This window comes from Astatotilapia calliptera, chromosome 3, assembly GCF_964374335.1.
Source record: "Astatotilapia calliptera chromosome 3, fAstCal68.1, whole genome shotgun sequence".
NCBI classification, from domain to species: domain Eukaryota; kingdom Metazoa; phylum Chordata; class Actinopteri; order Cichliformes; family Cichlidae; genus Astatotilapia; species Astatotilapia calliptera.
Genome location: NC_137424.1, coordinates 14913201 through 14934272, shown reverse-complemented (window position 1 = coordinate 14934272; position 21072 = coordinate 14913201). Strand labels below are relative to the sequence as shown.

At 41.8% G+C, this 21072-nt stretch overlaps 1 protein-coding gene across 1 annotated transcript in view; it reads left to right on the top strand.

The window, feature by feature from the left end:
• Positions 1-21072, top strand: part of LOC145419284 (ribonuclease inhibitor-like) — a 166033-nt gene that overhangs the window by 75934 nt on the left and 69027 nt on the right. The window lies entirely within an intron of this gene.

The window sequence follows — 21072 nt, the reverse complement described above, 5'->3', positions numbered from 1 at the left end:
TTTACACCGTAACTTTAAGCTAGCACCATAAAGACGGTAAAACACGTAATAATATCTACAAATGCATCTTAAAGCTGTTATATTAGCACTCGGTGTATTACTAACATAACCACATTAACATTACTGACACTCGCAGACTTTTAATAGTCATTCTATAAATGCTGTCCGTTTAAATGGTCTTACCTGGTGGTCCATATGGTCCATAAGTGAAGCAGAGGGAGCCTGACCATGCGTCACACGTTTGACGAGTTGGGAGTGAGAACGTGTTGGGCTATAAGGAACACACTCACTTCCTGAGCCCTGGGCAATAAGAGACGTTTTGTGTTTTATGATTTATTGATATGTTTGATCCTTTCTGACCTGCGTTAATGAAGCAGTCATTAGAGCACCATGTCCGCTAGAATAGTTCTGTAGTTTGATGCTTGAGTCGTTGCAGACTTGTTGAAACTCCCTCACCCGTCAAAGCAGCGTCTTTGTTATTCGCGTCCAGCAGATGGCAGTGTTTCACTGTCTGACGGCTGTCTGAAGCTTCAGCTGGATTATCCGTTTGCTATGTTTGCCATGTTACAGTGGGGAGGAAAAACTCCTTTTTAACAGGAATATCTAGACATGAGTGATTACTGCAGTGGGGCACTATCTGTGCTATCTATAAGAAATGTTAGCAACAATAAAACTCTGTACCTGCTCTCATTTACACGGATTCGCATTTGCGACCAAATTGGTTGCACTCTAGAGCCCTGTTACTTGATGAAAGTTGGTTTTGCAGAGTTAATCTTGCAGCTCAGCCACAGCATAGCCCTTAGCAACCAAGAGCATGCTAGCAGGCCGTTGTTATTATGTTATTACTGTGCTTTTCGGAAAATAAGGCACTCTAAAAATCAGTCCTTTGATATTTCTGGAAATTGACAGTGCTCCTTATAATCCGGTTTGCCTTATGTCTCTACCAGCTTTGCACATCTACAGACTGAAATCTTTGCCCATTCTTCTTTGCAAAACAGTTCCAGCTCAGTCAGATTAGATGGGCAGCGTTTGTGAACAGCAGTTTTCAGATTTTGCCACAGATTCTTGATTGGATTTAGATCTGGACTTTGACTGGGCCATTCTAACACATGGATATGTTTGCTTTTAAACCACTCCATTGTTGCCCTGGCTTTATGTTTAGGGTCGTTGTCCTGCTGGAAGGTGAACCTCCGCCCCAGTCTCAAGTCTTTTGCAGACTCCAAGAGGTTTTCTTCCAAGATTGCCCTGTATTTGGCTCCATCCATCTTCCCATCAACTCTGACCAGCTTCCCTGTCCCTGCTGAAGAGAAGCACCCCCAGAGCATGATGCTGCCACCACCATATTTGACAGTGGGGCTGGTGTGTTCAGAGTCATGTGCAGTGTTAGTTTTCCACACAGAGCATTTTGCATTTTGGTCTCATCTGACCAGAGCAGCTTCTTCCACATGTTTGCTGTGTCCCCCACATGGCTTGTGGCAAACTGCAAACGGGACTTCTTATGGTTTTCTGTTAACAATGGCTTTCTTCTTGCCACTCTTCCATAAAGGCCAACTTTGTGCAGTGCACGACTAATAGTTGTCCTATGGACAGATTCCCCCACCTGAGCTGTAGATCTCTGCAGCTCGTCCAGAGTCACCATGGGCCTCTTGGCTGCATTTCTGATCAGCGCTCTCCTTGTTCGGCCTGTGAGTTTAGGTGGACGGCCTTGTCTTGGTAGGTTTACAGTTGTGCCATACTCCTTCCATTTCTGAATGATCGCTTGAACAGTGCTCCGTGGGACGTTGTTTCTTTTTGTAGCCTAAGCCTGCTTTAAATTTCTCAGTAACTTTATCCCTGACCTGTCTGCTGTGTTCTTTGGACTTCATGGTGTTGTTGCTCCCAATATTCTCTTAGACAACCTCTGAGGCCGTCACAGAGCAGCTGTATTTGTACTGACATTAGATTACACACAGGTGCACTCTGTTTAATCATTAGCACTCATCAGGCAACGTCTATGGGCAACTGACTGCACTCAGACCAAAGGGGGCTGAACACACACCCCACTTTGCAGTTATTTATTTGTAAAAAATGTTTGGAATCATGTCTGATTTTCGTTCCACTTCTCACGTGTTCACCACTTTGTGTTGGTCTTTCACGTGGAATTCCAATAAAATTGATTCATGTTTGTGGCTGTAATGTGACAAAATGGGGAAAAGTTCAAGGGGGCCGAATACTTTTGCAAGCCACTGTATGAATCCTGGTTGTGTTTACTGACCTGGAAACGATTTTATGTGCACGGCGCTCGAAAATCTGTCAAATGTTTTAGTACGACTTTGCTAAGCTACGAAGCCGCACCGCTTGATGGATTGTTGGAGCATTACGGCTATCGTAGGCAGGAGCCTCGCGGAGTGATACGTACTGTGCTTCAACATAATATCACTGTACTGTGTGTTTGTTTAACCTCTTTTTAAGTTTTGTGGATATTATACATGGTTGTGCTGAGGATATGTCGGCCAGTTTCCACTGGAAATGCCTTTTGGTTAAACTGTCAGCGAGGAATTTGCATTTGCACTGTTACATTTTTATATAAGTTTAATGCACATGAAAAGCAGCTGCTTATTTAAGTGAAAATACATTGATTGGTTTTGTTTATTTTTTGCACAAATGAAGTGGAGTTGTAAAGTATTTTGTCTCGTGTCAGTTATATCGTTATCGCACATTTTCAAATTTATATCGTGATGAATATTTTTGGCCATATCGCCCTGCTCTACTTCTACAACACGCCTTGTGTAGATGAGTTAGTGAGGCAAACTGATCAGCTGTCTTATTGTGTCTGTTGAGTGTTTGGTTTTGTGAACGGCCTCTTTAATGCACGAGGGTGTGACCATCCACATCCTTGTATCTGTCCACTGTCAGCCATTCATTTTGTGCAAATCTGGCCAAGTCTTCCAAGTGTGCGTGTTTTTTTTCCTTCTGACCAGATGCAGCTTTCTGCAACATCACTTTAATGTCCTTATACTGATCACCACACTGTGTATGTGCACTAAAACAGCAATCATTTCACTGCTCCTTTGTAGTGACAGGTTACAAAACGTCATTAGATGCTGCGTGGCTGTACAAGATAGACTTTGGTTAGCAACAACTCTCTGAGGCCTTTACTGTGAAACAGAACGCTGTCTTATCCGGCTAACTTCAAGGTTTAATGTGGGATTTTTTTGTAATCCAAGACATAATGCTTTGAACCTAATCTGCTCCAGAGCAAATCATGTTCCAAATGAGAGATCACCAGGTACAAAATCACCACCTACTAACCAGTAAGACCGAAAAAGAACAAAATAAATAAAATCCCCGATCCTGGAAGGTCCCTCAGACCGCTGTGTGCAGAGAGTAGGAGTGTAAAATTTTTCAGCAGAGTCTGACGTCTTTGTCTTTCCATGATGAGCAACAATAATGAACATAGATTCTCTACAACAACTTTATTGTTTTGGAAGTATTAATATATGATCCCAAAACTTCTACATTTAACCTTTTAATCAGACCAGCAAAAATCTAGTATTGAATCTTAGCACAGTCATAAAAAACTATTTGCTAAAAGCATTTTTGCAGCTGAATATTTTAAATTACAGTTAGGCTCACTGGTTGGCTGTTTCACCTGTAAGACTTTAAAATAACATGCTAAGGTTTAATAGGTTATAAGGAATACACTCTGAGGCCTGGGCAGTGTTGTGCTAATGAGAGAAGGTTTGTGTGTGCAGTGAAACAGTAAGTTTTGTATTTCATAATTTATTGAGTTTCTATGATCCTTTCTGAGCTGCGTTAATGAAGCAGTCATTAGAGCACCATGTCCGCTAGAATAGTTCTGTAGTTTGATGCTTGAGTCGTTGCAGACTTGTTGAAACTCCCTCACCCGTCAAAGCAGCGTCTTTGTTATTCGCGTCCAGCAGATGGCAGTGTTTCACTGTCTGACGGCTGTCTGAAGCTTCAGCTGGATTATCCGTTTGCTATGTTTGCCATGTTACAGTGGGGAGGAAAAACTCATTTTTAACAGGAATATCTAGACATGAGTGATTACTGCAGTGGGGCACTATCTGTGCTATCTATAAGAAATGTTAGCAACAATAAAACTCTGAGGATCAGGGCTCCATTTCACTCCAGTGTTCAGTGGCATTTTAAAAGAGTGAATACCGACGCTGAATGTCTTTGTAAAGCAAAAGCACTTTGTTAGCCTTTACAGAGCAAAGCTATGGATCAATGTGCAGTGAAGAAAAATCGAGGTGGCCAGTCTGTCCTTTCCTAACCAATCACAGAGCTCCTTACATTGTTGCGCTGGAGAATAACTAAATATAATATAAAGATGATATTGAAAATAATCTTTTGTAGAGTCACTACTTAGTGGGCAGAGGACAGTTATCACTTTGCTGGATGCTTTAAAGTCGCATGTTCTGTATTTGCTGTATGCAGATTAGCAGGATATTAACAGATTAACAGCTTTTATTAGACTTCATATGATAATCAACAGTGAAGTGTTTCTCTTTCAGTGTTTATTCTTGCTCATTGAATGATCTCTGTTCAGATAATATGCTGCACTCATCTCATGTTTCTTTAAATACGGCATCACTTGTCCAGCTGTCAAACTCTGAAAGAGTTACAGTTTCACCACTGAGCACTTTGAATGGTTATTCTTTTATTTAAAAGCACTTATTCTAGCTGCATCATCAATACGACAAAAACAGTGACTTCAACAAAAATTTATCTAAAAATATTTAGGGGGAAATGTTCCTACACCCCTCATGTAAATGTTACATCTCCAAAAGGGAGAAATAATCAGAATAAGGCGTAATCATTGTCATGATAATAATGACCATGAAAATGAAACTAGGCCTACCTTTAGTTCAGCACACTCAGTGTTGCATAAAGACATGCGAACATGCCATCATCCATTCTGGAGCCTACTTTTAAAAAGAGCGAGCTGTTTATTCTGGCTGAGTAGCAAACAGAACCAACCATGAAAACCTAAACTGGGAAAACACTCGGAAACCTTGAACACTGGGAATATGGAGACACAGGGGTAGGTGAACAGACACTGACAAAGGACAGAGGAAAACAGAGACAATATATATAAGACAAGAAGTAACACAGACACCCTTTTCGGTGACAAAAATGAGAAAATATCCAGTGAAAGGCAGTTCTCTTGGAAAAACTGCCTTATTGATGTCAACGGTCAGAGAAAAATGTCTGATAGGAAGGCAACCGTAGCTCATACAACCATTTGTTGCAACCAAAGAATGCAGAAGAGCGTTTTGGTCAGCTAAGAACAGGAAATTGAAGCTACAGTTCTCAAAATTTGACATGAGAAGATTGGATAAATGTTGCCTGGTCTAATGAGTCTTGATTTCTGCTCTGACATGCAGATGGTCGGGTCAGAATTTGGCATAAATAGCATGAAAGGATGGATCCATGCTGCCTCATGTCAGCTGTGCAGACTAGTGGTGGTGGTGTCACTGTGGGGGGGAGGGGCGGTATTTTCTTGCTGAAACGTTACATAGTGTGTGTGTGTGTGTGTGTGTGTGTGTGTGTGTGTGTGTGTGTGTGTGTGTGTGTGTGTGTGTGTGTGTGAGAGAACAACTTGAAACAAACTGCAGCAATAAGGGCAAACTAGTGCACAGTTATGTTTACGTGAGCGTTATTTTGTATGCATTTGTACAGTTCCATAACTGTGAGAATACATTGATAGCATTTAACTCTAGTAACAGGCATTTGTACCAGTAAGCATGAAAAAGTAGGGAAAAGAACTAGTATGTAAGCACTGACTAGTACTGTAAAGTATATGTGTATATAGGGCAATCGTGGCTCAAGAGTTCGCAGTTCATCCTGTAATTGGAAGGTTGCCAGATTGAGCCCCGCCTCCGACAGTCTCGGTCGTTGTGTCCCGGGGCAAGACACTTCACCCGTTGCCTACTGGTGGTGGTCAGAGGGCCCGGTGGCGCCAGTGTCCGGCAGCCTCGCCTCTGTCAGTGCGCCCCAGGGCAGCTGTGGCTACAATGTAGCTGCCATCACCAGTGTGTGAATGTGTGAATGACTGAATGTAGTGTAAAGCTCTTTGGGGTCCTTGGGGACTAAGTAAAGCGCTGTACAAATACAGGCCATTTACTGTGCGTGTGTTTATGCTTAAGTGTATGAATAAATTAGTCAGTTTTAAACAGTTGCAATTTAAACAGTAGAAGAGTGGCACTATATTTATATATTTATAAAGAATTTCAAACAACAATTAATTGATGCTCAAAGCAGGTTTATTTAATTAATATCCAGATTTCCAATTAGTTCCCAATTCATTCAGCAGCAAATCACATCACCACTCACTTCAAGGCTGTATGTATTATTGTAAGGTAGACCCTACAATAATACATACAGAGAACCCAGCAATCATATGACCCCCTATGAGCAAGCACTTTGGCGAAAGTGGGAAGGAAAAACTCCCTTTTTACAGGAAGAAACCTCCGGCAGAACCAGGCTCAGGTCGGGGCGGCCATCTGCTGCGACCGGTTGGGGTGAGAGAAGGAAGACGTTTGTTGTAGGTCTGATTGAAGGACTGATGTGATGGTAAGTTGTCTGCTGTTCCGCTTTGAATATTGAGAGATTAGTTGATGGATTTCAAGCCAAATTGTGCCCAAGTTTAAGACCATATTCATTGGTTGTTTTTGTTGATGTTATTGTTTTGGGCTTTTTTTCCACAAGAATTTTCTAGCTCCCCTAGAATTCTGGCCACCCAAACGATGATTGCTGCTGAGAGAGCACAAGGTTTTGTCCCCCTGTACTATTCATGTCAGTGCAGGGGGTTCTCCTTGAGAGGCCAGGGTCGAAAAAGGGATGCTTCAGAACCTCCGAGGGTGTTATGCGCTGATTTGCATCCAAGGCCAACATTTCTTTGATTAGCCTTACAAATAATGTTTGGCCATTTTCCGGTCCTCGCCTAACCTTCAGCAGTTGTTGGAGGTCATCGAGACGCTTAAGTTTTATATATCGAGTTTCCTTGGATCGATAATCTGTCTCGTATTGAAATTGTTCTTGGGTCTTAAATGTCCAGCGCTGTTCGTTGTGGTTATCCTCGATGAAATAGCTGTCAGTGTACAAGCCAGACTCTAGAAGATGATCTGGTAGCTGACCCTGGGTTTCAATTATGAATTTCAAAACGTCATAATCGTCTTCCCCAGGATAGAGAGGCACCCCTGTAGCAAGCTCCACAGCTACCAGCCCCAGAGACCACATGTCGATTGCTTTGTCGTATGGAATGCCAAGCATAACCTCAGGTGCACAATAACCAATTGTCCCCACACGGTCACCAGGAATCACTGCAGAAGCAGGACATGCGAGGCCAAAGTCTATGAGTTTGACTTTGACGGGAGACTCACTGCGGTTCACAACCATGATGTTTCCAGGTTTGAGGTCAGCATGCACTATTCCCACAGAACCCAGGTGGAACAGAGCATTTGCGAGCTGATGCAAAATTGGCCTGAGTTCTCTCATTGGGAGACCTCGGTTATTCCGGTCCCCAATGTAGTCCCACAGGCTTTGGTCGAGGAGTTCGAAATTCAAGCAAATGCGCTCTCCATCGAGGAAATAGCCGTTCCATTCGACAATGTTGCACCTGTCTGGATCCAAGCGTCGTAGCTGCTCCAGGATGAAAATTTCCAGTTTTGCCTGGAGCAGAATTTCAGGGTCGCTCTTGTTGACTTTAATAGCAACCGTTTTGTTGTTTTTTGTATCGCGACATCTGGTTACCAAACCAAAGCCTCCTTCTCCAAGGAAGGCCTCTACCACGTGGTGATCTCCTAAAATGGTCCCTTTCATTATTTGAAGATCATCTTCAGAGGCAGATGGGTTGGCTGAGGTGTTGATGTCTCTTTTTTGAGGAAATTCAACTGAGTTTTGGAAACTGCAGCTGAATTTTTGCGATCCATGACTTTTCCAGCTTGAAGGCTGCTGAGAGAGCACAAGGAGTTCTCCCCCTGTACTATTCATGTCCGTGCAGGGGGTTCTCCTTGAGAGGCCAGGGTCGAAAAAGGGATGCTTCAGAACCTCCGAGGGTGTTATGCGCTGATTTGCATCCAAGGCCAACATTTCTTTGATTAGCCTTACAAATAATGTTTGGCCATTTTCCGGTCCTCGCCTAACCTTCAGCAGTTGTTCGAGGTCATCGAGACACTTAAGTTTTATCGATCGAGTTTCCTTGGATCGATAATCTGTCTCGTATTGAAATTGTTCTGGGGTCTTAAATGTCCAGCGCTGTTCGTTGTGGTTATCCTCGATGAAATAGCTGTCAGTGTACAAGCCAGACTCTAGAAGATGGTCTGGTAGCTGACCCTGAGTTTCAATTATGAATTTCAAAACATCATAATCGTCTTCCCCAGGATAGAGAGGCACCCCTGTAGCAAGCTCCACAGCTACCAGCCCCAGAGACCACATGTCGATTGCTTCATCATATGGAGTGCCAAGCATAATCTCAGGTGCACAATAACCAATTGTCCCCACACAGTCACAAGGAATCACTGCAGAGGTGTTACATGCGATGCCAAAGTCTATGAGTTTGACTCTGACTTGAGACTCACTGCGGTTCACAACCATGATGTTGACAGGTTTGAGGTCAGCATGCACTATTCCCACAGAACCCAGGTGGAACAGAGCATTTGCGAGCTGATTCAAAATTGGCCTGATTTCTCTCATTGGGAGACCTTGGTTATTCCGGTCCCCTATGTAGTCTGACAGGCTTTGGTCGAGGAGTTCGAAATTCAAGCAAATGCGCTCTCCATCGAGGAAATAGCCGTTCCATTCGACAATGTTGCACCTGTCTGGATCCAAGCGTCGTAGCTGCTCCAGGATGAAAATTTCCAGTTTTGCCTGGAGCAGAATTTCAGGGTCGTTCTTGTTGACTTTAATAGCAACAGTTTTGTTGTTTTTTGTATCGCGACATTTCGTTACAACACCAAAGCTTCCTTCTCCAAGGAAAGCCTCCACCATGTGGTGATCTCCCAAAATGGTCCCTTTAGATATTCCAAGCTCATCTGAGCCGAAGGATGGGTTGGCTGACATGGTGTAATGTGTCTGTTTGCGCTGTGGATTGGTGAGAAACAAAACTGAACTTGTTTTGGTTTCTCTCGTAAATTGCTCTCAAAACTTCTCGAAAGGGTTTCAGTTGCTGCAGGTCAACGTCCGTTAAGCATAAAGTAACAGGTGAGCGCTCCTATTTATGGGTTTTGGGATCAAAGCAAAGTTATGACGTCAGAAAGGATCAAAGCAAAGTTACCACGTCACAAGCGATCGAAGGGATTCTAATATGTGCGCATGCGCACATATGAGAAGCGATCAAAGGGATTCTAATATGTGCGCATGCGCACATATGAGAAGCGATCGAAGGGATTCTCATATGTGCGCATGCGCACACACGTGCTTGCTTGTGTAATATTGTTCACACTAAACTTGACCCTAATCAATTTAATATCAGTCAATCAAAGAAAATCTTAGTTTTGGAAAATTTTAAAATGACATAACTGACAGTTAAAACATTTTTTGTTCATGTATTTGTATTTGTATTGTCTTCGGGGGTTTTTTGCATACCATGTCAAGCTTTTCTGTATATAGTCATGTCGTAGATTTCGGAGCAAACAAGAAATTGAATTGGATTTTAATATTGCAGTGCTTGGATTTCGGATTTGGTGCTTAAAACGTCTTGAAACTGTAACCGTATTTCATTCACCACAAATAACTATCTGATTGAATAGTTTTCTTATCAGATAGAGAAATAAAACGAGTCGCAAAGTCTAAAAGCAACATTTCTCTGCCTGGGCTGTACCTCTGCACGTTAGTCTGTTTCAGTGTGTGACCCCTCACCCCCTCCCTGATCAGTCGGGGGTGAGTGCGCTAATGTGCCTGGAGGCCGTTTTAATGAGTGTTTGCTGGAAAACGAAAAATACAAGAAGGATTTGTACGTTTTCACAACGGGGGAGTTTGCGTAAGTACTAGTAAATAATTTTCTCGAGTGTGTACGTTACACATGTTATTTGTTTCAAATTGGTATTATTATTTTGCTAGCTAGCAAACTCGCGGGATAAAGGATTGAAGTGCACTCAGTGCGATACAATACGGTGGCGCTATTCTAACAGTTAGTTATTGCAGGGTAACTTGTAGAATATGCTGTGAATTGAACCAAGATTACACAGCAGTAGCAGTAATACGAGTTACTTCCCTCAAGTGAAAGCGTTAAACGTTAGCCCGATGCTTAACTAGCCAACGTCAGGCTTTCTGATTGAAGGCTAAAAGCGACGTTGTCACCAAGTAAACAGAATATTGATGATATTTTTGTGTATCGCTGCAGCCTTTTCAAGTATTAACCTGGTGTCTTTGGGAACAGCTTAGTAGTGATGTGCGGATCGATCCTGAAATATCGATTCCTCCGATACCAATCATTTATGTTCTAGAATCGATTCTCACATTAAAATATCGATATTTTAGTAATTTAGAGTAAATTTGTAGTTTATCATTAACAGGAACACAGTGGAAAGAAACTATAACATTCGGATTGCCTACATTCAAAGGAACTACTTCCTCTTCCGCCTTTCATAGTCATGTGCGAAATACGGCTGTATAAATGTCTCGCAGCCCCTTGGCGTGCGCACTCACAACAATGGCTGAGCGTAATTGTGCGGATGTATTTTACCTCCACAACAGCTGAGCCGTGGTTTGCAATAAATGTGGCAAAAAAAGGGAGGTGTTGTGGCCATACTTGCCAACCTTGAGACCTCAGAATTAGGGAGACATTCAAAAGGGCTGTTTGGGCGGATAAATATATTTTACAGGGTTTATTTATCGGATAAAATACGTTAAATGTCACCGTTATTATTGGCCGGCCCGGAAACAGCGGGGGTGTCCAAATTCAGAGGCTGCTTCCACCTGAGGACCGGCCTTCGCGGTCTAAAGAAAGCCGGGTAGTACGTCACGAGCTCCCTCGGTGGAGTGAAACTCTGCCGTCTGCTCCTTGCTGTCTAAAATATAACCGGACACTGACGTAAACTCTTCTGTTTAATCAGTTTTCTGTTTGACGTTTATTCAGCTGTGTGAAAACCCCGGAGGAACCCTCCCGAGGGAATAATAAAGTTTAATTTAATCTAATCTAATAACTTTAATCTCAGCCAAACCGATTTACTCACGAACAAATAAAACACTGAAAAAGCCAAACAAGAACATTTTTAAGTTATCAAAGTGACTTGTACATCATGTTTAACCCGAGTGGTGAAAGACCGCGGGGGTTTGAAGACGATGTGTCGGTCGGCTCAGATATTTGAAGTTTACACAGCTACATTCTCACCTGAAAATATGTTAAAAGTTTTTTTGCGACCCAGAAAGAGAAATAAGAGTGATATTAAAACTAAGTCGCTGCCGTCATTGTTGGAAACTGGAATTGGCTGGGCCGCGCTATGAATTCTGCGATATGGTTTTTCAACTTTGTTGTCCGGGTGGAAAATCTGGAGAAAGGTGGGATTCTCCCGGAAAAATCGGGAGGGTTGGCATGTATGGTTGTGGCAACATCACTAACCTTGTCAAACACCTCAGAGTAAATCATATCACAAAATATGACAAGCGTATGTTGAGGCGAACTGAAGAGGAGGAGAGGGACAGGTGCTGCTAGGGTGAGAGTCTCTCACGGAGTCCTTTAGTCCTCCAGGCAGGCAAGGTGTTCAAATAGCACACAACTTTAGTTTTTTTATTTCTATATGATGAACTCTGCATTATTAAGTGATAAGAAGAAGGTATTCTGATGTCCTGTAATCATTATGACGCTATAATTTGAGATACAATAAATAAAATCCGTTTTGTACAAAGTATCGGTATCGGATCAGTATCGTCGATACCACCCTGAATATTACTTGGTATCGGATCGGAAAGGAAATCAGTGGTATCGCACATCACTACAGCTTAGGGGGAAATGACGGTAATATGACTGAACCATATGGGAAGAAAGAATAGGCACTTTTTTGTGCTACCGAAGTTTCCTCGCTTTCATTCAAAATCTGTTTCTCATTAAACAATTGAAACATAATGGCTTCAAGCTGACATTGAGGCCTGTGGGGCACTATCAGCCACTGAGACAGTAGACAAGTGACTATTTCACACTTTAAGGCTGCCTGTTTATTTAAGGGAGATGAACATTATAACTGTACATAATAATATCAATGATGATAGATTAAATAAATGGGTTTTTGAAAGACGCTTGTGCATTTTTAAAGTCTAAAGTGTTGAATTGATCTGAGTATGTCATCTGTTCAAAGCCTCTCCCAGTCAGTGCTGTTCTCTATGCCTGTCTTACTCTACATGATGTTATTAGCACAAACACTTTAAAGGTGATAATTAGGTCTACAACAATAACACAGACTGCAATGTAGTTAAGCGTCTTACAGTTAGTTTTGAATGAATGAACTTAAAAAACAACACAAGCAAAGATCTGTGTCCTCCTGTTTTTTGTGTCACATAAGAAAGAAGCATCAATATCTGATGAGAAGACTTATTAATTTGGCCTTTCACGTGGTCTTACTCAGGTGATGCGAAGTGAAATATGCATCCTTTTTATGGTAATATGCTGGAAAATGTTGAAAATGGACATTAAACGTGCTCACAAAGTGCTTGAATTTGACCCTGAAAGGTGTATGAAGCCAGAAAAAGTCACACTTGGAGTAAAAACCTCTCATAGCAAGTTAATGATATTCAATTGATTTGATGCTTTCAGCACAAAATTTAGCCACACAGTCAGGACAGCGTCTGATTTACCTTCATCGGTAAACGTGTTTATGCAGTACATAGTAACAGTGTGGCTGAGTCCTCTGGTTCAAATCAGTTCCAGTACATTTGGAGATGTAAGTCTTAACCTTTCACATGCATCGGGAAGGAAAAAACATTTAATCTGCACAGTACTGCCGAAGTGCAGCGATACATTGTGAAGTGCACATTTCCATTTCTCATACAGTACCGAGCAAAAGTCTTGAACCACCCCCTTATTTTTTCGTGTTTTGCCAGGTCAGTCTGTGTTAACGGTGTTATTAACTGCATTCTTCAACTAAAGAAGTGAGAACAAATGATGTGGGCTTTTGTTTTTTTGCAATAGGCTGCAAGTAAATGTGTAAAGATACAATTTAAAATTGGTTCTTTGTTAAGTTTTCTGGTCCTTTCCGTGACTTAGGTGTCTGTTTATGTTTGAATGTTTCAGAGATTAGTGTGAAGGGTCTTAACAGACAAAAAGTGGTCAAATACAAGCCCTGGATTAAAAATCAGAAACACTTTAAAAAGCCTGGAGAGCTATTCCTTAATACCACTTTAAAGATTACAGGGAAGTCCGGATCCCTGGAAGCAAATGAGGGATGGCTCAAGACTTTTGCACAGTGCTGTACATGTCATGTTCCCTGTTTTATAGCTCAGCTCAAACTGACACGTTCTCACTAACTGCTTCTCATTTTCTCCACAGTAAACTTTGACCACTTCCAGATACTGCGGGCCATCGGGAAAGGAAGCTTTGGAAAGGTAATGCAGCCTCCATTTTTCACGCCACTTGTATATTGTTTGCCCTTAATTACCCACCACGGTCGTCATCTCTAAAGAATCAGTGCAAGCGAAGCGAAATGTGCTGGGATTACACTTTAGTTCTCGTGTGCTGCTGTTATTTAATAACAGTTATAAATGCAGCTTATGCAATTATTTCTATAAAGTCAGTTAGAGGAGAGCCGATTTCTATTTCATCTCACTCAATCTAGGTGGGAATTTTGACCCCACGTCTCAATTTAATTACACAGCACATTGAACGTCTGGATGAGACTTCAGTAATGAATTCAGGACTGTGTGTGTGTGTGAGATACACAATTGGGGCTGCAGAGATTGGAATAGTTTACCTTCATTTTAAATATCACTGCCCTGTGCACATTGTCGGCTTTAAAATTCAAACTTAAAGAGTTTGTAAGTAAACTGGCTGAGATGAGACAGACGATGCACCGGGTCCTCGTCTGAGTGCTGGCTTTCAGTTGTGCTGTCTCTGTTGCCCAGCCATGCACACACAGACACTGTGCTACACTTACACAGTGAGACAGATGCTCACAGAGACGTCCAGATACATTTTGTCCTTGCTGGAGGTCATCTTGTGTTTTTTGGCCCACTGTGGCCTCACACCGAGCTCCTGCTGTTTTTTGAACACTTTAACAGCTAACAACTTTTAGCTTCCTGTTGAACACACAGTGGGGGGGGGGGGGTGCAGGAGGTAATAAATCAAGTTTGATTATCCTAATTTATAGCTGTCTTTATGTTAAGGATTAAAATAAAATTCACAAGAGGAAGGTGTTGGTGTGTGTGGTTGGGAAGAGAAGGGCGAAGCTAGAATGAAGCACAAACAGAGGGAGGTGTTTGCCTCTCGCTGTAGCGCTGTGAAACACGATCTGTAGATTGCAGCTTGTGTAGGTGCTCCAAGAAAATGGGTTCATTGGCATGCAGCACTGTAGATGTGCACGTATGCACTCGCGAAAGAGAAAGGATGCTTGTGTTGCTGAGCTCGTTCTTGCACAGCGGGGAGATGTGAGGTAGGTTGGGGCTACCTCATAACTCCCCGCTGTGAGGCTGCCAGATGGGAAGAAGAGGAAACCGCCTGGTTGTCCTGAAACGCTCGTTTTCCTCTGCTCACTTTTCATCTTTACAATCTCAGCACTTGGGTGTGTATCTTCTTGCAGTGGGCCTCTCAGTTTCATTCTTATTCATAAGCTCCTCTTTGTGTTATTTAGTTTGTACCTGAAAAGTCTAATTTATGCCTGAGTACACAAGTACAAATAAAAGGAGTACCACGTACTTTAATGGGTCAGCTTGGGTCCAGACCTGAATTAGAGATAATGTTGGGATGTTTTAGGTCTGAGCCACTAACCTGACGAAAACGCAACACAACTGCTGGTAAGTGCGTGTTGTTTAAAACAGAGAGTTGGAGAGGCAGGTCAGTGCTTTTAAAGGTTTATCAGGTGTCAAATCATTTTATAGATGGGAAATGTAGGACTGTGCAAAAGTTTGAGCCACACCTTAATTCTAAGATATAACTTGCTGGGTAATGGGAAACGGGTGCAACAATTTAAATTTGAAAAGTTTACATGAAAATACAATATAAAAGGCAAAAACAGAGTTGATATAATGAGGTAATGAGCTTGAGCATCTTTATCTTCAGCACGCCCTGAACTCTCTTAGGCACATTTCTTTGGAATTCCTTTAAGTAGTCTTCAGGAATAGTTCTCCGAGCTTCTTTAAGGACATTCAGAGCTCTTCTTTCGATATCAGCTGCCGTTTTGTTCCATTCTCTGCCGAGATGATCCCACACGGCTCAGGTCAGTCCATGAATGATGGTGTTTCGATGTGTTTAGTAAGCTGCTGCCGATCAGACGCTTTCCAGATGGTATTGCATGGTGCATCAAAGTCTGGTGGTACTTTTCATAATTCCATCAATTTTGACGAAATCCCCAACACCCTGGCTGAAATGCAGACCCAAACTATGGCAGAGCTGTACAGTAGTTTACAGGTGGTTGTAGACATATTACCACAATTTGAACCAGAACTGTCAAATTTTGGTTCATCACTCCATCAGACCTGCTGCTACTGATTTTCAGTCCAGTTCTTGTGTAATTTGTTATCCCTCAGCCTTTTCTCCCTGTTCCCTTCCTTAATAATGGCTTCTTGACAGCCACCCTTCACTGACACCATGAGATGAGGCTTTGGTGAACACTAGATGGATCAACTGAAGGACCAAGTGCATCTTTCAGGTCCTGTGTCAGGTGTTTGCTGAATATTTTTTTGACATGACTTTCAGGTACTGTTCCTCCACTGTAGATAGATTTTTCAGCTTGTCCCCTTTTTTTCTGTCTTCTACTTTCCCAATCCAAAGAAATTAAATAGTGTGTTTCTGTGACAGGTTGCTAGTAACAAAGTCCCTAAAGATAAAATTTAAAATTGGTTCTTTGCTAAGTTGTGTGTTTTGTATTGTATTTGACAACTCGGGTTTGTCCCCTTGAGTTAGGTTAAGTGGTTTAACCCCCCCAAAAAACAAAAAAATCGCTCTGAAAGCGATCAGGTACAAGGACTGGACTGAAAATGGGTGAAAAAGCAGTTAATGTCCAAAGAAAAACTTTAAATGACCTTCAGAAAGTCTAAAGAAAGGAAGAAGAAGAACATCTGGCTCAGCACAGGCAAAATATAAAGAACTGAGGAGAGGCTCAAGACTTATTCACAGATAATCAATCAAATTAATCAAGCGTCATCTGGAAGCATCCTCCTGGCTGTAAGAGCGTCTCGTTTTTGTCTCATTAACTGTCTGGTGGCGCTCACAGTAGTCTGCTGTGACGGGGACCTCGAGGACTAATGTTACAGGGAAATCATTAGGAAAGTGCTTTGGACTGAGCTTTACTGAAATCTCAGTTTTCCCCCTGTCGGAGAGCTCCACCACCTCCACCCCTCCTCCTCCTATTCCTTCTTTTTAAACGTCAGTGCAGGTACCGTCTCCCTCCCTCCCATCCCTGTATTTTTGTTACATAGAACTTAGTGGCTGTGCTCACTGTTCAATTCAAGTTGGTTTAAGAGAGATGGTAGTTTAAAAAACACAAAAACAAGCTGTTTTGGTAAAGCAATATATATGATTATTAAAGATAAAATATAGTGTTAATTTGTTTGAGTTCCTTCCCTCTCTCTTTACTTCTCACTCTGTTTTGAAGCATCTGCCTTGCAGCAGATGGGGGAGACTGTATTGGCAGCTGCTTTCCAGGAGGATGTAGCTCATCTGTATCACGAGGCCTGTTGGGCCATATACGTCCTAAGAGTAAGAGTAATTTCCTGCTCTCTCTTTTCCTCTCTAACTTTTCCCTGTGTGCATTAGGGCTGCCACAAACGATTATTTTGATAGTCGACTAGTCACCGATTATTTTTGCGATTAGTCGACTAATAGGATTAGGGCTGCACGATTAATCGTTAGAAAATCGCGATCTCGATTCAAACTTATTTGCGATCTCATTTCCAAATGACGATTTAAAAGAAAGAAAAAGAAAAAAAAAAGACGACGACGATTGTACCGCATTTTGATCCGGGACGTACTCTGCATGAAACCAAGTGCTCACTCTTCCTGCTCAACAAATGACAAGGGCGGAGCCTTATACCACGTGATACAGAAGCTGTGCCGTGTGATGCTAATATTAGCAGGGAAAAAACAACGGTAGACTGGTGGGTAATAAGCGCATGAATAATACAGAAAACAGAGATTGGAGACGGGAAACTGTTCTTGAAGTACAGAGACAGATAGAGAGAGAGCTAGCTGTGCATGGAGTGTGATTTTAATAGTCGTGGAAGCAAAACAGCAAAATTAATGACATTGATCAAATGTGAAGCGCAGTTTGCTGCTTCTTTTGCTGCTGGCTCTGTGAATTTTGGTTGGAGAGACAAAACCTGCAGCTCAGAATCAGCGCAAGAAGACGTAATCGCAGCGCGGACCGGACGCATCAGGATCGCTAAGCTCCGACAGCGTGTCCGTCTACGAGCCGTCGGGTGAGAAAGCCGAGAAAGACAAAGTTGATTCTGATGCGTCGGTCCGTTCTGTGTTTACGTCTTTGTGTGGAATCAGTGTACCTGCTCTCATTTACACGGATTCGCATTTGCGACCAAATTGGTTGCACTCTAGAGCCCTGTTACTTGATGAAAGTTGGTTTTGCAGAGTTAATCTTGCAGCTCAGCCACAGCATAGCCCTCAGCAACCAAGAGCATGCTAGCGGGCCGTTGTTATTATGTTATTACTGTGCTTTTTGGAAAATAAGGCACTCTAAAAATCAGTCCTTTGATTTTTCTGGAAATTGACAGTGCTCCTTATAATCCGGTTTGCCTTATGTCTCTACCAGCTTTGCACATCTACAGACTGAAATCTTTGCCCATTCTTCTTTGCAAAACAGCTCCAGCTCAGTCAGATTAGATGGGCAGCATTTGTAAACAGCAGTTTTCAGATTTTGCCACAGATTCTTGATTGGATTTAGATCTGGGCCCTATTTCAGGAAGCCGGTTTAGTGCAAACTCTGAGTAAGTATACCCTGAGTTAACGAAAACTCTGGGTTTTCGGTTTCACAAAGCGAGTTTAGATTAATCCTGAGTGAGTTACTATGACGACACACTCCGTGAAGCTAACCTGCTCCCTAGCAGGTTTACTTCAACTAACCCTGACGTTCTCCGCCTCTGTGTCGGAAACCTGACTGTAGGAAGTGTCAGACATGGCGTGCTCCTTCCTTGAAGAGCCAGTAGATGTTGAAGCCCAAATTCTCCGCAGAGCTCTCCGCCGGGAGAGAGTGATTAGTGCGCGTTCGGACATTTTATCATTTCCTGATGATTTCCTGTTTGAACGTTACCGTTTTTCAGCACAATCTATAAGTTATTTGAATAACATCCTCAGGCCTAATATTGCTCATGTGACACATCGTGGACATTCTCTCAGTTCTGTACATATTATTTGTATTGCACTTCGGTTTTTTGCAAACGGGAGCTTTCTGTATAATATTGGTGACGCTGAGCACGTTTCCAAGGCTACCGTCTGTCGGGCAGTCAGGAATGTTACAGTTGCACTGAAACGTCTCCTGTACTCGTTTGTGGTGTTCCCCGGTCATAGACCCACAAGATTTATCAAAGAGGGATGCCACAAAATTGCAGGTAGCAGGATGAACAAAATTTAATTCATGGTGTGGTGATACTTGAACTACTACTTAAATTGTACATTTATTTTCATGGTTCCCAGGCGTGATTGGCTGTATAGATGGGACTCACATTCCAATCATTGCTCCTTCAGTAAATGAAGGAGACTATGTGAACAGGAAGTCGTTCCACAGCATTAATGTGCAGGTACATAGTTCCCTGTAGCATTTCAAACTAACAAATCATTTCATTATAGTAATGGATGCTAATTTGTGTTCTCTGCACTGTGAAGATCATATGTGATGCTGCCAACATTATCACAAATGTGGAAGCCAAGTGGCCAGGCTCTGTGAGCGGTGGTGGTGGAGGACCCCCACCTGTTTTTCGGGCCTCCTCTTTTTTTCTAGTGGCCATAACGGGTCACATTTGAGCATACAGAGTAAGCAAATATGTACTTGTAATGTGCTCAGATGATTTCAATAAGTGCTTACAGAAAGAAAATTAATGTAGCCTCTAACTGCAATTGATTTACATCGGACAAAGAGACCAAGCACTATGGCTCAATTACACCTTACCTGTTTGGTATTTGGTGAGTATTGAGTTGTATTTTTGTTATTGACCAAATACTTATTTTCCACCCTGATTTACGAATAAATTCTTTACAAATCCTACCATGTGAATTCATGGATTTTTTTTTCACATTCTGTCTCTCACAGTTGAAGTGTACCTCTGGTGCAAATTTCTGACCTCTGTCATCATTTTAAGTGGGGGAACTTGCACAATCGGTGGCTGACTAAATACTTTTTTGCCCCACTGTATGATCCACCGGTGGTGATATTTTGGTATTTTGTGAGTTCCTGATTTAACAAATCAGCTCTTTAATCCAGGCCTGAGAGATTGAACTTTAAAGCGCTATAAAATATTCTTACTGAAAACAGTCGCAAAGTATTTTTCTCCATGATTATAATGAGCTTGGGAGAAATTCACTTATATGGGACACTGATCGAATGAGAAGTCCCGAGCCTAAAAGGATTGCAGCGAGTCAATCCAGTCCAAAAACAAGGAACTGTTTCCTTCAAAATGATGACGTCATCTTGCTGGTGATGGAGGCTCGAATAGGTTGCGCGTGAGACTCCATTATCAGCAATATCTGGTATGAATGTGTGTGGATGTATGCATGTGACTGGACTGTGACGGACTGACGACTAAAAGTTTAACTGACTTGATATTGAGACAAAAACGGTGCCGACTTTAGGATTAGTGAATGTCCACAACAATTCACCCAGCCTGTAAAAGAAGGGTGGATGTTTCGTCTTGCTTTGTTTTGTTTTTGCAAGAACAGAAGGATGATAGAGACTAAGGGGGGAGGCTGTAGCTTCACATGAGTGTGAACTGCAGACTGAACCCTTTGGTTGCTAATTTTGAGTTACTGATGTTTGCATTAAGAAAATTGTGTTTTTAGTAGCTGTAGTTCGATTAATGTATCATATTATATGGTTGGGAATGTTAAATGCTAAAGTGAAGAAAAGGTTTGATTCCACTCATGACGGAGCAGGTTATTATTAACCATAGCAGGTCACTGTAAAGAGTCAATTAACTTTTATAGAGGTAAAAAAAACAAAAAAACAAAAACCTCCACTGAGGTCTATGAATAACAGGGGAATGATAGACTTGCCACACTCAAAATGGAGATATGTAATGATAAACACTGGTCCCCGTCTTTTGGGTGCTTTCTTGAAATAGTCAGCAATTTAAAAGTAAGATAGACACAATGTCCTCCTGAGACCCAGGGAGGAAGAAAAAAGAAAAAAAGGAAAAGCATTTTCCTTTTTTCTTTTTCTTTTTTTCTTTTTCAGATAAATCAAGTGTTGGGACGGTAAAAAAAACACATTACAAAAACAAAATTGTTTTTAACCAATTTTATTTAAATTTTACAACATGTGCACTACAGTGCACAAGGGGAGTTCATTGATCACGAATGTGAAACTAACAAAATTCAAGAGCTATTTAAGAAAATTAAAAGCTCCACTGAATTTGTTGTAAGCAGGATATTAAAACTTATTTATATAACAATATAATAATAAAAATGTAGATCAGGGACCAACTTAGAAGTCACTGACACTTCACTAGCTGTAAGCCATTGGTTCAGGAACAAGTGATTGCACTGGGCTTTCTATTTCACAAAAATCAATTCATTTATGATATCTGAGGAAATACTGTGATTTTTTTATTTGGAGACACAAAGCAACATTTGGCACTTCCCACATCTCACATATGTTTTACTGTTGCACCCAACCATTCTACAACTGAAATGCCTTGGACTGTTAACCATCTCAGGCAAGTGGAGGGAACCATATTTTGCTACACTCTCATCTGATT